Raw genomic sequence first — 16098 nt, forward strand, 5'->3', positions numbered from 1 at the left:
GAGGAGACTAAACACTAGTTCACTAAGGACTACGTTTTCAATCTCTCACCGTACAGTGCCTTGGGACGAGAATAAAAACTAGAACGTTTTATCCTCTCTCCCCGTACAGACTTGGGACGAGAGTAAAAAACTGAATCGAGAACAACGTTACTCGCTCCCAAACTCCTTGTACAGAGACTTGGGACGAGAATAAAGATCGGATCTTTCTCTCTCTCTCTCTCTCTCTCTCTCTCTCTCTCTCTCTCGTCACACACAAGAGAATGGCCCACTCACCCTTCGTCAATAAACAGGTTATTTGACCAAAGGAAAAAACTGAAAGGACTAAGAAATTGAAAATTAACAAGTTCCTTTAAATTAGTATCTAAAACCCTTCAGTTTGAAAGAAGAATGAACAAAACGTCAAAATCGATTTACTCTTTCTGCAAAGTGAAACCGTGATTCTCTCTTTCTCTATCGTAACGATAGAGCGCAAACTGCGTAGCATAAATAAACCAAACGTTAGTTCATCTTTGAAAAAAACAGCACGAAGACTATTCAAAAAATATATTTTTAAAAATATTTTCTAAAAAATATTCATTACATAACTCTAACAGAGCAATTGATTTAAACTTAACAAAAATAAAAGTTGAATGGGCTCAACGTTGTTTAACTTCGTTTTCCAAGTTAGGGCCGCCTACAAGGAATAGGTAAAGGCCGCATATAAACAAAAACATAAAATTCATCTTGATGTTTAGTATAAATGGAAAGCTAACCGAAGAGGCCTAATAAAGGCGGGTGAGATATAAAATATAAAATATATAGAGGAAAATCTATAAATATCAACAATAATTTATAAAGTGATAAAATAATTACTAAAAGCCTTAAACACACTTCCGTACACTGAGGGAAGGGTCGGCCATCTTTTCTCTATGGAAAAAACCAGAGATAAAAAAAAAAGCAAGGGCAAAACACTTTTCCTCTCCTTTCAAAAGCATTTCTTTTGAAGATAGAATCGAATAATCCAACACGGCGAAAGCAATAAAACCAAAACCAAGTACTTCACCAATTCGGTAGAAAACTCGAGGTCATAAAGCGAGTGGAACCAACTTGTCGACAAGACCAACAGAGAAGAACTGGAGATGTTTACAAGTATATGCGGTATCTGGCCGATAGTCGGCGCTGGTGGTCACACCCGCAACCTTCACGGCGATCGCTCGCGAGTTTTTGGGAATCTGTCGAGCCGTCGGAGACGTCAGCTATTATATATTCACCGGCTAAGTTTAATATTTAAAATATTTAAATTAAATCCTACTCAATCCATATATTTAATTGTCCCAATGCAACCTATTAACAATCTATAATCATCATAATTCATAAAATGGCTAACCCAATTAACATTACTTAAAAGTCAATCTACTAACAAGTCAACCTTTTTATAATGCTATTAAAATGTTAAACACAATGCTCTTTATTAACCTTACTTTTATAATTCCAGTTACTGCTATTTATTGGTTGTTACAGATTCCAATCTCTCACTGAAGAACAGGAAAATCATAGACCTCCCATTTTCAGTCTCCAATATCTCACTGCTCAATATGAACCTGAAATTAAAGAAAAAATGTGAAAAAATTTTAAAAACTTGCTAACCATTTTGTATAATCATTTAATGAAACTGAGCATGACTTTCTTGCTTTTATAATTATCTAAAATGACCTTTCAAAAGATGTTACCCATTCACTGGTAAGCTATTAATGGATTGACTTATCTATAAAAATCTAGTTTTAAAAAAATCCAAATTTACCCTTTGACAGATATTTTTCAATGAACAATAATATATAATCATGTAACTCCTATTCTTAGTAGGCAAATATCTACAGATCAAATTATTCTTGATAAACATTTAAAAAAAAGCCTGTGTATCTACCACCCATGATACCCATCATTAAGAATGGCACACTGATAAATATAGATCTTAGAGCTGAACAAGGGGATATCTCCATCTGTAAAGTACAGAAACTTAACAGATACGGGGCACTCAAGTACAGCCAAAAGAGAAGAGCCTGGTCCCTTCGTGTCTCTAGGAACCTCATCAAAGAGCTATCAGATAAGGAAATCAATAGGATTGAGACCAGCACTGAGTATTCCTCAGAACTTAGGAAGGTTTGAAAGGTAGACATATTCCAGAATGGAGTGAGTGCCTAGACTACTTCCTTTTTTTCTGCCTGAATGGACTGGGTGTTTTGATCATTTCCTACCTCCTGCCCTTATGGAGTGGGTGTTTGAACCATTTCCTACTTCCTGCATGTCAGTAACATCTGAACTAATAGTCTCATGCCCTAGCTGATCAAATCTAGGAGAAACAGTCAAAAGGTTAGCTCTACTTCTTTCTTGAGGTGGCGAGTGGATTCCAGGGGAAGCACATTTCTTACCTATATCAGCCCTTATGGCAATGGATCAGTGTGGGACTGGAATTTCATCAGAAACCTGAGTAACATCCATGGCTACCAAACCAGGATCTTTCTCTGCTTTTAGAGCTCCAAGGGTAACCATGGTTGGATAAGCTCCATTACTCCCTTCTGGCAGAGGCAGGTGGCTTTCTAGAGGCAAGCCTTCCTCCTATGAGTCAGCCTGAATGGGAGGCATGGAAAATGTTTAAAATGAGGGGATACCATAAACGCAAGTGCATCATACCATACACAAATGACATATAAGCATAAATCCCACCAATACCTGCTAGAAAAATTCATAGCTCAGGTGTGCCATGGAAAACTGAGTGGGATGCATTACGTCTAAAGTCATACCCACCTAACCTAGTCTAAGGTACAAGGTAGTTGTCATTGATTGGAGACTTCACCCTTTGTAACTTTCCAGTTTCCTAATGATGCTATATCACTTACAAAACCGTAAAACGGGGTTATTTACAGCACACTAATCAAATATTATAATTATATTGCACTCCCTTCAAAGCACTCATTACAGACGTGACAGCTAGCAAGTAAATGATGAGGATTTTTACATATATTTTTCTCCCCACAAGCACTTTCTACAAATACATAGGCATGAAAGTAGCATTGAAATATGACAAATTCGAGGATAATTTGTATTTATGACAAATTCGAGGATAATTTGTATTTTTCCTAACCATACAAACCTTAGCTATTTACATTGGGTTTACCTTTTAGCGCAGCTGAAATGGCGAGCCATTAGAATTTAACGAGGGTGTATTACTCCCGCGCTAGTTAGCGGGGGGGGGGGGGGGTAGGGGAGTGGTAGCTAGCTACCCCTCCCCCCCCTCACACACAGGTGAATACTCACTTTCACTTAGAGGTAGGACTTGTCTTGGGGGACAGGGCTGGCGGGCAAATATGTGTAAATAGCTAAGGTTTGTATGGTTAGGAAAAATACAAATTATCATCGAATTTGTCATTTGTTCCGTAACCGAAATACAAACCACGCTATTTACATTGGGTGACTTACCCCTTAGGTAGGGTGGAAAGTCCCCAGCCATACTGGCTTTGGCTTTACCCGGGGACTCAGAATCCGAGTGAGTCGCACTCGAGATAAGGAGTCCCTGCACCTCACAAGTTCCTTGCTCCGGAAGGAACCGTGTGGCCTACATAAGCTTGTGTGTGAAGGAAGAAGTGTGACCCGTCCTAGGCAGTTGACCTGGAGTTCCAGAAGGAACTCTGGGTTAGGACGTTCCCAATACCACCTCGTCAGGGTATGGGGGACGCAACAGTATTGACTCAATACTCGGAACACAAGGAAGCATGGTTTACCTGCCGAGGTTCGAGGTCAGCTATGCAGAGACCAGGATGCTGCTTCCCCGTAGAGGGGATGATGAAGAAAGAAATAAGGCCCAGACATACTTCTTTCGTTCATGCAGACTAAAACCTGATAACAATGCCCTCAACCTTCTGCTACCTGTCCAAAAAGGAGCCTGAGGTTAGACCAGCTGTTGTGTAGCCACCACAGAGCGAAAGAAAACGTATCGAAACTCCTGTGGGTCACGCCCTGCAGGAAGCGGGCTGAGGAGGTCATTACATGCTTCCAGACTCCAGCTTGTAGCACCTGCGTCACAGAGTAGTATTACTCGACGGCAAGGGGCGTTGCGATGTATCCAACATCGTGCTGTAGGGCGACGTGTCAGGGGAGGGTCTGGAGACAGGTCGAGATGAAGAGGTATACTGGGGACTCTCCCCCGTGTCCTCCTTGTGCTCTCAAATCGGCTGCAACTGAGGACCAACTGCAGCTGTTCCCAAAGCTAATCTCTCGATTCCTTTACTGGCAAGAAAGAGAAGGTCTTGGGACATCAGATACAGAATGGAGACTCGAAATCTTGAAGGAATTGGACCGAAGGGCCGGGACCCCAAGATTCTGAGTCTAACCAACAACTCGGGAGCGAACCTGAATGTTGCCTTCCCCTCTTCCTTAGAAAGGGCAGAGTCGTACGAGACCAAGAAGATTGCATACACACTGGCCGTGGCCAGAGTGAGCAGGAGACCCAAGACAGAATACAATCCGAGGCCTGTCGTAAAGGGTCTTGAGAAGATCTCTTAAGGGACTAAAAGGTCCGAGCCATGCTCCAAGTTGGAGGTCTCCCTCCGACTAGGGCAGGGACGATCGTAGCTTCGCATGAGCGAGGAAAGATCCAGCTGACAGGAAAAAGTTATTCCTTTAATCCTGAAGGTCAGGGAGAGGCAGAGCGACAGGCTTCATTGCCGAGAGCGGAAAGGAATTTCCTCCCGCCGAAAGGCAATAAGACCGTTATTGCTGGAGAAGAGGCCTCAAGGGAAGAGGTATATCTCCCACGGCACCAACCACCGAAGACTCTTCACTTTGCCTGGAAGACCCCTGCGGATGACTATCGCAGGTGACGTGACCTCCGCTCCGCGACTGTAGCGGGTTGTCTCTTCTTGAGGAGTCGGCGTGGTGTCTCCAGGCATGAAGCCGAAGCGACCCCCCGATTCGTGAAAGATGTTGCAGTGTGGTTGTTTGAGTAGTCTGTGCCGTGGGAGAAGCTCTCCCAGGAGTTCCGTCAGGGGAAGCAGAGGGTCCAGAAACCGTTCTGTGAGTAGTCCCAGTGGAGCTCTCCCATTGAAAGGTTGAAAGGTTGACAGGCAACCTGGTCTTGTTGAGACCCATTCTCCACAGACAAAAAGGAGGGAAGACGCAGGCGTCGAAGTTGTCCCACCATCACCGGAATGCATCTTGCCGGAGTCTCGGGGTCTGAGACTGGGGGGAAGAACAGCGGAAGCTTGAGGTTCCAATCTGTCGCGATCAGGTCCCAAGACCAGGACTTGCTGGTTACTCAAGGCCAAAGACCCCCAGGTACACCCTCTCTACGAGGCTCTGCTCGGATAGTCGGAGAGAACATTCCTCTGCCTGGAATGAGAGAGCCGATGGTGCTATTGAGAGTATCTCAATCATTTCGGTATCTCTACTGCAAGATGTGAAGGTGTGAAAATGCGTCCCCTGCTGGTTAGAACACGCCAGAATCATGAAGTCGACGCGCACGGAGCGACTCGGTAGGAGCTGTAGAGGGGCCAGACTACGGCCCCTAAGCCTGCCTGAATGATGGAGAGGTATCCTTCAGGTCCTGCCCATAGGCTTGGACCGGAACATGCCCCCCCCCCCTTTCTTTGACGAGTCCGAGAACAGCATCAAGAATGTGGGGAAAGGACGAGAATATCCACTCCCATCAAGAGGTTCCATAGGTCAACACCCATTGCAGGTCTAATAGTTCCGCTGGTCCCATAGGGGCCAGGAAGTCCGGTTAATCGTTGCCTGAAACCACCGGAACTTGGACCGCCCCACATGGAACTTATCCTGAGACGACCGTTCGGAACTATAGACGGGTCAATGAGGAAAGGAGAACTAGGAAACGTTCCAAGGTAGGGCTGAGAGCTCTGTTTGACTGAGAACAGGTACTGCGACTCTCCTCAGCCTTGCCACAGTCAACTGAAGGGAAGGCTCGGAGGATGTGGCAACAGAATCTGGCGTCCCCAGGTGGTAACCCATCCAAGTACCGACCAGAACCGACGTTGCTTAACCTCGCTGGACAGACGAGAAGCGAGGTTTCCAACGTGGTAAGGCCGTTGACTCAATATCATGGCCAGATACTCCAGATGTTGAGGCAAAAGAAGAGAAGGCTCCTAGCAAAATACCATGAACCCACACTCATGGTAAGCATCCGGAAGCTTGTCCCAGCGCCGAAGAAGGTCGAACCCGAGCCTACCGGAGTTGACCAGCCCTCCAAAAAGCGAAGGAGGCGGAAGCCTGCACCTGAGCGGCCATGAGGAAAGCAGGGAGAGTTCTCTGGGGAAAAAAACCTGCGATGCCACGGCGGGATCGCCACACTGCATCATAAGCAGGAATACCTGCAGTCTAGGCTGAATTCCACGAGCTCCCTGGAAGATGGATGGAATGGAAACTGAAAGTACCCGTCCTTCCGATCCAGGGTATAAGGAGTCTTGTCGCCTCGTTACCAGTCTGATCGATTCTGCTGTTCTACGCTGGCCGAAGTTTGTTCGACAAACTTGATCAGGGCTGAGAGGTCGACTACGGAACTCCCGTCTCAGATCCTTCCTTACAAGAAAGGATCAACTGAAGAAGCCGGGGGTGAAGCCGTCGATGATCCTATGGAGGACCTTCGCCTAAGGTATGGATCATTCTGCCTAACCGGGCAACTCTTACCGACGCTATGGCATAGAGGTTCACAGACACTGAATTCGCTGACAGAGACGGCAGGCGCGATATCCTTGGCTGATCACAGAGATCGTGCAGGAATGGGCATCGGGAAGCTGTAATCCGGATGAGTAACCTTAAGCATCCTCCCAGCATGAAACCTGCAATCCTAGAGTTCATGAACTCTGCCGCTCCCTCTAGGACTATGCCCCCCCCCCCCGGGGGAGCCTCCCGTGCCATCTGTTCCTGACAAGAGGAAACTGCAATTGGACACCTTGTCTCAGTTGTCGTAGCCGATAACTTAGGCCGATGTGGTTGAAAGAAAAAGGCGCTGGAGCCCTGCAGAGTCTGGAAGAAAGCGCCTTGGAGGAGTGAAAACGGAAGTCGACTTCTTCCGCACAGCCGCTGTCTAAGTCTCTGTCCTTGGGCACAAACAAACTCTTCTCAAGGATGGCCCTAGCTCTGGCACTCTTCAGACCCCGAGACCAGGGCAGAGCCTCACTGGACTTCGGGGCTTTCCGAACGTCAGACACTTCATCCAAGATCGTGTCTTTGCCTTCACGGGGGGCGATGACTGGATCCATAAGCCCGTTAAGTTGCCTTATCAGGCTTAGGACCTGCCAGAAGGTATGTTCGGATTCCTGCTGTTCTCCTCCCTGCGGGCTGGCAGCTAAGTCTCCTACCCCAGGGATCTCTTCCTGGGGTAAAACGTGGACATTCCCCCGGGTAGTCGTGGGTTCCTGGCGAATCCTTGAGGAGGATTTCGGGACTGTCTTGGAGTCCTTGGATTCCCTCCTGGGAGAGATACAGGATCCCAACAAAGAGATTCGAGGGGCCCCTTCCTCACGAGATGATTCTCCTCCATGAAGCGAAATCCCCCCCTTGGTGCCGAGGGGAAGACTACCGCCCCACTGGACTCACCTGAGGACGAAAAGGCCCCGTCCACGGGAGAAGGAGAAAGCCCTCGAGCAGGAGAAGGGGCCTACGCGACCGACCTCTTGGGAACCAACTTCGCCCTCACCACGAAGTCCACTCCTCTCTTTCTCTTCAGCGTAGGAGAGACAGCCGTTGGTTTGTTACCCTGGTCGGCGAGTGCTGGTTTCATAACCCTCACTAACGCCCGCGCCAGAGGACCAAACCAAGTCTGTTGCTCCAAGGACACAGAGTCCGAAATCCTCGCTAAAGGGAAAGGGGTCGGGCGATCCTTTGGAGTGGACCCCACAGTACCTGCCTGACAAGAAGGTGGGGAAGAATGATGTACTAACTTCTCCTCAGTAGTATCCTTGTCCTGCACTACCAACCTGTGTTTGGGTGGAGCGGTCGCGCAGGCGAGTGGGCGCGAGGGTGGGCAGGTGAATGAGCGCGTGTCCGAGGCGGCGAACGCAAGCGTTGTCGCGATGGCGAGGAAACGCGCTGCCGCGTGGGTGAGGAAGACCGCTGGCGATGTGGATCAACAGGAGATCGGTGGTGAGCTGGTGAGCGCTCACGCGCAGGTAGGCGATGGCGCATTGTGGCATGGCGACGCGTTGGCGAGCGATAGCGAGCAGCATGCGCCGGTGAGCGATCGCGAGCTAGTAGCCGGCGAACCATGTCCCTTTAGAACTTCCGGCTGACGAAACGTTGGAGAACGTTGGCGCGCAGGCTGTAACACACACGGGCGGTCCGGAGATCGCCGAGAAACAGGTGATCGCTGACGGGTAGAACGCTGGTGAATAGGCGACACCAAAATTGCCTGAGCGCGCTGGCGAGCAGGTGAACGCTGGCGCGTAGGCGATTGTTGACGCGTGGGAGAACGCTAGCGAATAGGCGATACTAAAATCGCCTGTGCACGCTGGCGAGCAGGTGAACGCTGGCGCGTAGGTGATCGCTGGCGAGCAGGAGGTCGACACGTGAGATCCTGTGAAGGAACAGGTGGCGCGGCGCGTTCACGAGCAGGAACAGGAAGATTGCAGGCACGTTGGCGAACATGTGCTTTTGACACACGCGCTGAACGATGTCGCGTAGCCACAGGGTCAGAAGACTGATGGCGAGCAGGGAGCTCAGCAGGAACTGTAGGATGGTCAGAGACCGCAGGGCGATGATCCTCAAATGAGCGCTGATGCTCAGAAGAGAGCTGATGAGCAGGAGAGCGCTGGCGAGGAGGGCGAACATCAGGAGAGCGCCGACGAGCAGGAGAGTCCTGACGAGCAGGTGAGCGGACGAGCAGGAGAGCGCTGACGAACAGGAGAGCGTTGGCGAACAGGAGAGCGCTAGCGATCAGGAAGCGCTGATGAGCAGGAGAGCACCTGTGCGCTAACACTGAGCAGGAGCAGGCCGGAAGACCATGCCTGTCCGCCGGGAGACTGATGTCCGTCGGAAGACCGTTGTCAGTCGGCCGTTGTCCGTCGGGAAGACCGTTGCCCGTCAGACTGCTGTCCATCTGCATCAGGGCGGATGAAGGAGTTGTAGGCTGCAAACGTAGATTCAAAAAGGCGCCTCTTAGCCCCCTTATAGGGAGATGAGAGGCCCTTACGGCGAAGGAGGCCAACAGCAACAGCAGTAGAAGAATCCTCCGAAGAGGAGTCTCTATGAGTGTACTCTCTCGCGAACGAAAGAGAAACACTTCGTAGAAGAGACTGGTCAGCCAGTGACCTAAAAGGAGCAATCCTCCGAAGAGGGGCTCCTGCAGTTGCCCAGCCCCTTGAGCGAAACTGCAGGTGTGACCGTCAGCACCAAGAGCAAGGTCGCACGAAAAAAAGGCAAGAGAACCACCCCCCAAAAGGGGAAAAACTCAAGCCTGGAAAGGAAAAACTTCCCTCGGAAGGAAAGTTACCCACCCAAGGAGGCAAGCCTCCTGAGTTCTAAAATGAACTGGAGAGCTGTCAATCGTCACGGGAGTACTTCCAGTAGAAGGAGACACGCCCCTGACGAAAATCCGAAGGGGAGGCAGCAACCGCCGAATCCCCAGGCCTCCACAAGACAGCTCACACCGTAGCCATATTACAGAAACGAACTAGATCGGTAACTGTAAAAAAAAAATAAAAACCAAAAACATTAGTACACATTCATTCCTCCGGGAAGGCTCCGAAGAGGAATCCCGAGGGAAAGGAAACAAGAATTACACAACAGGCACGTGCCCTCACAACCACTTACACTCACGGAAGGAGAGCTGTAACCAAAACAGAATTATAACAATTATGATTATGAAACTATGTAACTATGTAATTTAAAAAAGAATGAACACTAAAGAAAGAACGAAAACCCCGAAAGGAATCGTTCTACAAGCTGAAAAATTAACAACTACAATTAGATTTATAAACTAATCGAGACAAAACGTACGGCGTAGCAACCCCCCCACACGGGAAGGAAGCTACCAGGGCGTAGTAACACGTAGTAAAAAGGGTGAACGACCTCAAGAGAGAGAGAAAGACCGAAGTCAAACTCGATCGCAACCCATAAAATTACGCCGTGGTGGCCTAACTGCCGAGGACTCCACGGAGATATCGTACACTACACACACAACTCTGAAAATGAAACTTACTGATTTCTATACTCAAATATATATACAAACATGAAAACATGTTTACATATTTATTGAGTAAAAGAAAAGTAAGCGATTAAGTAAAGACAAAACAAACAATGGCTGCCAAGCGAGGACCAAGACAGAGACGTTTGTCCCAGTCCGAGCCAAAAGTGAAAGTGAGCATTCACCTGTGTGTGAGGGGGGGGGAGGGGTAGCTAGCTACCACTCCCCTACACCCCCCCCCCCCGCTAACTAGCGCGGGGGTAATACACCCTCGTTAAATTCTAATGGCTCGCCATTTCAGCTGCGCTAAAAGGTAAACCCAATGTAAATAGCGTGGTTTGTATTTCGGTTACGGAACAATTCGGTATTGTCCCACCCAACAATTTTTCATGAAAAACCAAAGGCATCATTTTCCGATTACCACCACCCATCTCCCAACCGTAATGGGGGAACCCCAGGTGGGAATCAAGGTTTAGGGTTCGATCAAATTAAACTAACAAATTACAGAAGATAATAGTAGAAACCAATAAAACAATAGAAACTCAACAGATACAAATGTTTCTTCATACAAAACCAAGAGGACTAATTGCCACAGCTAACACAAGTACTGTTTTCTTTCTGATAGACTTCTCAATCTTTAACATGGTCTGATTTTAAAAGGGACAAATACACAAGAACACCAGCTAACAAACTTCCCCACTTAACCTTAAGCCGCATCCTTACTTATTGGGGTGTGGACGTTACCCACTCACCCTTAGACAGCCATATCCTTAGCTTACACTGAGGTTCAGTCTGTAATCTCTTAAATTAATTATACTAGTCTGAGCAATCCGAATCATGTTAAAACAGGTAATGGTTAAAGTTATAAATAGCACTTATCAACAGAAGTATGATTCTAGTTGGGTCTGTAACTTTACTGGCACTGCCATTATTGTTGATCTGTACGTAAAGAGCACAGCTAGGAACATTTTGGACAGTTTTTCTTTCTGACGGAGGTACTAGCTACATATTAAACAAGAACTGAATTTAAAATATGTAAAATAACCCTTCAGGTAAACAGAACTGGACTTCCAAAATATCCAAGAATTACCACATATCATGCAGCCAAAAAATCATGTTGACGCGAGAACAGGGAACAGAAGGTATCAAATTATTGGAATCATGATATAAGTCTACTGTAGGTTCTGGAACTTTCAAATACGCTGCCCTAAGACAATGCAATAAGCCCCCACTAGACATCCAAAAGACAAGATATTAAGGCATTCAAGAAGAAACTGATAAACTATTTGAGCATAGGCTATATACTATGTTTTCCCTGCAGTATAGGACCAGAAAAGCAGCTCTTGAAAATCAAGGATGTAGAAATCAGAAACTTTCTTTATTAGTTAATTATAGCAAAAGGGCTTCCTCTGCAGTATAATCACATCTTCCCCAATGAGTAACCATAACTGAACTAAGGCCTCTTCATTTGGAGAGAAGAAGAAGAAGAAGAAAAAAAATGCATTAACAAATTTTAAGAAAAAAACAGTGTTTAAAATATATCTGACTTTGATTGGCCAATTCGAAGTAAAGATCTTAAACACGGAGAGAAAAGTATTCTGAATTGTCCCATGTAACCCTGTCAAGATCAAACTAATCATCAACCAAACATCCTGCCAAAATCCAATAGCTAATAGTAATGCATTTAGAGAATGCATAGCATATCTATTAAGGCACCAAGCTCAGGGAGTGGACCTACTGCGCATTTAGGTGGAAATTGTCACAGTGCACTACAGGGTGGAGTTATGAAAGCTTGGAACAAACATTTGAATGTAACGAGAGCAACCCTGTCGTAGCCCTGAAGATAAATTACTTGAAAAAATTCTCTACTCACTGTAATTTGATTAACTTTTTCTCTCCTATTATGTATTTGCATGAAAAATGTATGGGGAAGTGTCTGGTTTCACGTGTTTTACCTGAGAAAAATATAAATTACAACAAAAGAGAAAGCTGTGAGTCTAACGAGATCGAACCGACTAATAGGTCTTAAACCCGTAATAGGCTCTATTATTTACCACCAATTTCTAATGCACGGAAAAGACCGAGTTTCCACGTGTTTCTTTTTATGCAAGTTATTAATCTCTTACCTCTTTACATTCAGAGCAAAATATGCTCAAATAGTCCACAATCTACACTTCTCATAACAAATGCAGTTTTTATATATTTAATTTTTACAGTATGCAGTTACCAAGTATAATGTTATGCAAGTTTTTAAGTTGTGCCTTAGGTAAAGTTTTGACCAGCCAAGGTGTATAATTAAATACATTGCAGAACTTGACATAAAGTAATAATCTGATTACTATTTGAGTTATGTTTTGAACTAGTATCGTGCAGTAGGTCAAGTTTGGGTATCCATCCATAATTTGGTTTTATCTTCAGCATTGTACCGTATGTCAAGTTGAGATATATCCTCAAATTGCTTCTATCTACAGCATTGTAAATAACTTTTGGTAGAGGTGGTGTCTTAGGCTAGCTAGGTAAGGATCTAGCATCCTAGGTTGGGTTAAGGTTAGTAAACATTCCTGAGTTGGGAAAGTCAGTAAATCTTGTATAAACATACGAGGCGTCCCCATTTTTGCTTCATGTAACAGGAAGTACCATGTAATGTTTTGAAAGGGTTGCCTTAATATGTTGAGACCATGATTTTTTTCTATTTTTTTTTTTTTTTTTTTTTTTGCAGTACTGAGTATATAGAATTGCAGGGTAGGTTATGCAAGTCATGTCAGGCTGAACCTAACTAACCTTACTAAATTTGCATTTTTTAGGCTTTGCTCGGTGGAAAGTGTTCAGGTTAGCAAGGCCAGGAGTTGGTGCCAATGATAGGGTAGCCCTATTGCTCTCGGTGTATTCATACAAATTGTCCATTATTTTGCACTACTTCATAATGAGCAAAAATATTTTCAAGTGATTAAGATGAAATTTATGAAATTTTCCCTTTCTTAATTAGTACATTGCATTCAACACGAGTTCAATCCTGCTGTAAAATCCAGACTTCCCACCAAAGTCCTCCATAATCTTGGAACTCTGATGCGTACGCTTATTGGGTGGTTTAGGCCGTGCTAAACAATATCATGCCTATTCAACTTTTTTTTTTTTTTTTTTAAGGATCTAAAAGACTAAACAGACTGACTGTAGATTAAACCTACACGTAGCAATTAGGTCCGCACAATCGTATTTGAAAAATAAATGGTAAAATTAGTTTCAAACTTTTATATCCGATATAAAAATATATATTTTCGGTAAATTTACAGTTTCATCCATTATGGGGAAACTGGAATAAAAATATATTTGTTGCATCAGAAATAGTGTAGTTCCAACGAATTTAACGTTTATTTTGACCGCAAACCATCCGATTTGGAGATTTACTAAGTTGTTCTAGAATGCAGAAAGACCCTACTTCATCCCAACAATTATGGGGGACACCAGGTGGGAACCGGGGTTTTGGGTGGGAGGGGGGGGGGCGTCAAATGATAATTGCAATAAATGAATACTTATCCTTCCACCACCCCTCCCCCTATACCCCTATCTAGCCCTACCGGGGGGGGGGGGCTCCGCCCCCCCTGCGACCCCCCACTTAAGGCCACAGTGATTTTCAGGGCACTACTGAACCTAATAAACCCACCTAACCTAGCCTAGGGGCTCTGTACCCCTACCTAGGCCTACCGCCTACCGGGGGCTCCGCCCCCCCTGCGACCCCCCCTTAAGGCCACAGCGAATTTTGGGACACTACCGAACCTAATACAACCACCTAACCTAGGGCCCTGTACCCCTACCTAGGCCTACCCCTGCGAGGCCACCCCCCCCCCCTTACAGCCACTACCTAACACATCCATCAAACCAAATCCAAAGGGATGGTACTGCTGCATACATCGTTATACTATCACCATTAAAATATACTCTATAAATTAATGAAGCTTACCTTAAACTGTTGGTTCATCAAGATGTGTTGCTGCTTTGAGGAAAACGTGAAGCCGTTGGGAAGGTTCCTTGACATGCAGGCCAATTTTGATTTTGTAAAATTAAATTGTCTCTCTGGCACAAATCCACTAGGTTTTCAATAATCCCCGAATAACTTACAACAAATTCATTGCAAGTTAGGAAACAGTCAGGACAAGAAGATGGAATTTCAACTTCTTGTGCAACATGAGATGACGTGCTTGCTACGGCCTCCATTTCTAAGAACGAAATGAAATGCATGGGAAAGATGTATTGTGGCGCTGTTGTATTGTCGCGCTGTGATTGGCCAAACATGTATGACGTCATAGTGGATAGGCGCTGTGATTGGCCAAACGTGTAAGACTTTATAGTGGACTAGTTTGTCTGCGGATTATAGTGGTTACAGGGCTCATTTAAGCAAATACAAGACACAGTTAACAATAACAACAGACTTAGAAAAAATCTGGGAGTAAGACATGAGTAGCGTGAGTTTGATCGTCGATATATAAAGAACTAGGCATTTGCGACAAATAATATTTTACAGAAATACTACAAAAGACTTGCTTTACTCGGGAAATATATTATTATAATTGATTTCCCATAATGGATGAAACTGTAAATTTTCCATATTTTCTAGCATGAATATAGTTTTTCAGGAATTTGACCTTTTAAGCCGTTCTACTGTTACATATGGCCACCATCCAGACGGACGAAGGTGGGAAGCTGGGACTTTGGGTTTGCGTAAACAGGACAAAACACTATTTAACACTTTCAAAATTTATAAAAGGCCACATAACATAACAAAACCACCTAACCTAACCCAGTAGTTCCAGGTTACAGACCTATCCCCCGAACCCCACTTCCCAAGTCACAGACCTAGCTGGGGGCAAGCCTCCCAGATCCCCCTTTTCTGTTCACAAACTTTCCCAGGTCTAGGACCTAGCCGGGACTTCCCAGGTCACAAACAACAAGTAAATCGCAAAAAAATCCTTACATTATGTTAAAGTAAATCACAAATAAATCCTTACCAGAATCACACTTGGGACACAACACTTTTAGGTAGCACTGAATGTTCACACTCAGACCTATTTACCACTTCTAGAGTTCCATGGTAATGTCCATGAAACCGGCCAATAACGTCAAGATATGAAGAGTAACAACCATTGCACCTCTGTGCAACGGAATCCATAAGTCAACTGACAACGCACTGTTTTTAGGACACATGAATTCCAAAATTGTAATTACAGTAATTGGATATTCTTGAACCAAAACAACCAATCAGGTTTCAGCATTTTCACTGTAGATTTACCCATATATCATAAACAAACACCAAAGGATGATCAGACATTTTTACCCACAATGCATTAATAAAAACCAATATCATCCGTATACAAACTAACATGACAGAGTTTAAGAATATTTCTTAACAGCAAATACCTTCGTAACCCTTAAATTGCAGATGATTTGAGTAGCTTTATCGTACGAATCTCAAAAATATTTTTTCAAGGAAGGAGATATATCTGAACTTAGTTAAATCTGTAATACCAAAAAAATATAGCATACTACAAATATTTGACCACCTACAGTTAAATTGGGTATCGGCAAGGAAAAAAAATTAGAGCCTTAGCATATCAGCAGCCTGTTATTCTAGCGAGCAAAATATATGGACACCAACTAACCTAAACCTAACCTACAAGGTCGTTTCCTTTCATACTCACCTATAATTTTACCCATTTCTAATAATTGAGCATCATATGAAAAAAGGAAAATTGCTGATTAATATTATTCAACTATGTTATTCGAGTTCAACTGATATGATCTAACTTAGAAGTCAAAAATGTAGAAATAGCCAGTGGATTTTCTTTTTTCACTTTTAGGAACCTTATAATTAACAGAGGTTTGGTCAGAATACTCCAGTATCCTTGCAGTAATAATTTCAGTTTGGAATTCGA

General features: G+C 44.8%; 2 long non-coding RNA genes across 2 annotated transcripts in view; one reads left to right on the forward strand and one right to left on the reverse strand.

Annotated features, from left to right (window-relative positions):
• LOC137638235 (uncharacterized) overlaps positions 1-16098 on the forward strand; it is a 233871-nt gene that overhangs the window by 54814 nt on the left and 162959 nt on the right. The window lies entirely within an intron of this gene.
• The window catches only part of LOC137638233 (uncharacterized), a 34276-nt gene that overhangs the window by 17789 nt on the left and 389 nt on the right, over positions 1-16098 (reverse strand). The window contains exon 2 of the long non-coding RNA XR_011043934.1: positions 1461-1580. This is a non-coding gene — a long non-coding RNA (uncharacterized lncRNA). The remainder of the gene's footprint in view (positions 1-1460; positions 1581-16098) is intronic.

The sequence above is a fragment of the Palaemon carinicauda genome, chromosome 3 (genome assembly GCF_036898095.1).
Source record: "Palaemon carinicauda isolate YSFRI2023 chromosome 3, ASM3689809v2, whole genome shotgun sequence".
Classification (NCBI taxonomy): Eukaryota; Metazoa; Arthropoda; class Malacostraca; order Decapoda; family Palaemonidae; genus Palaemon; species Palaemon carinicauda.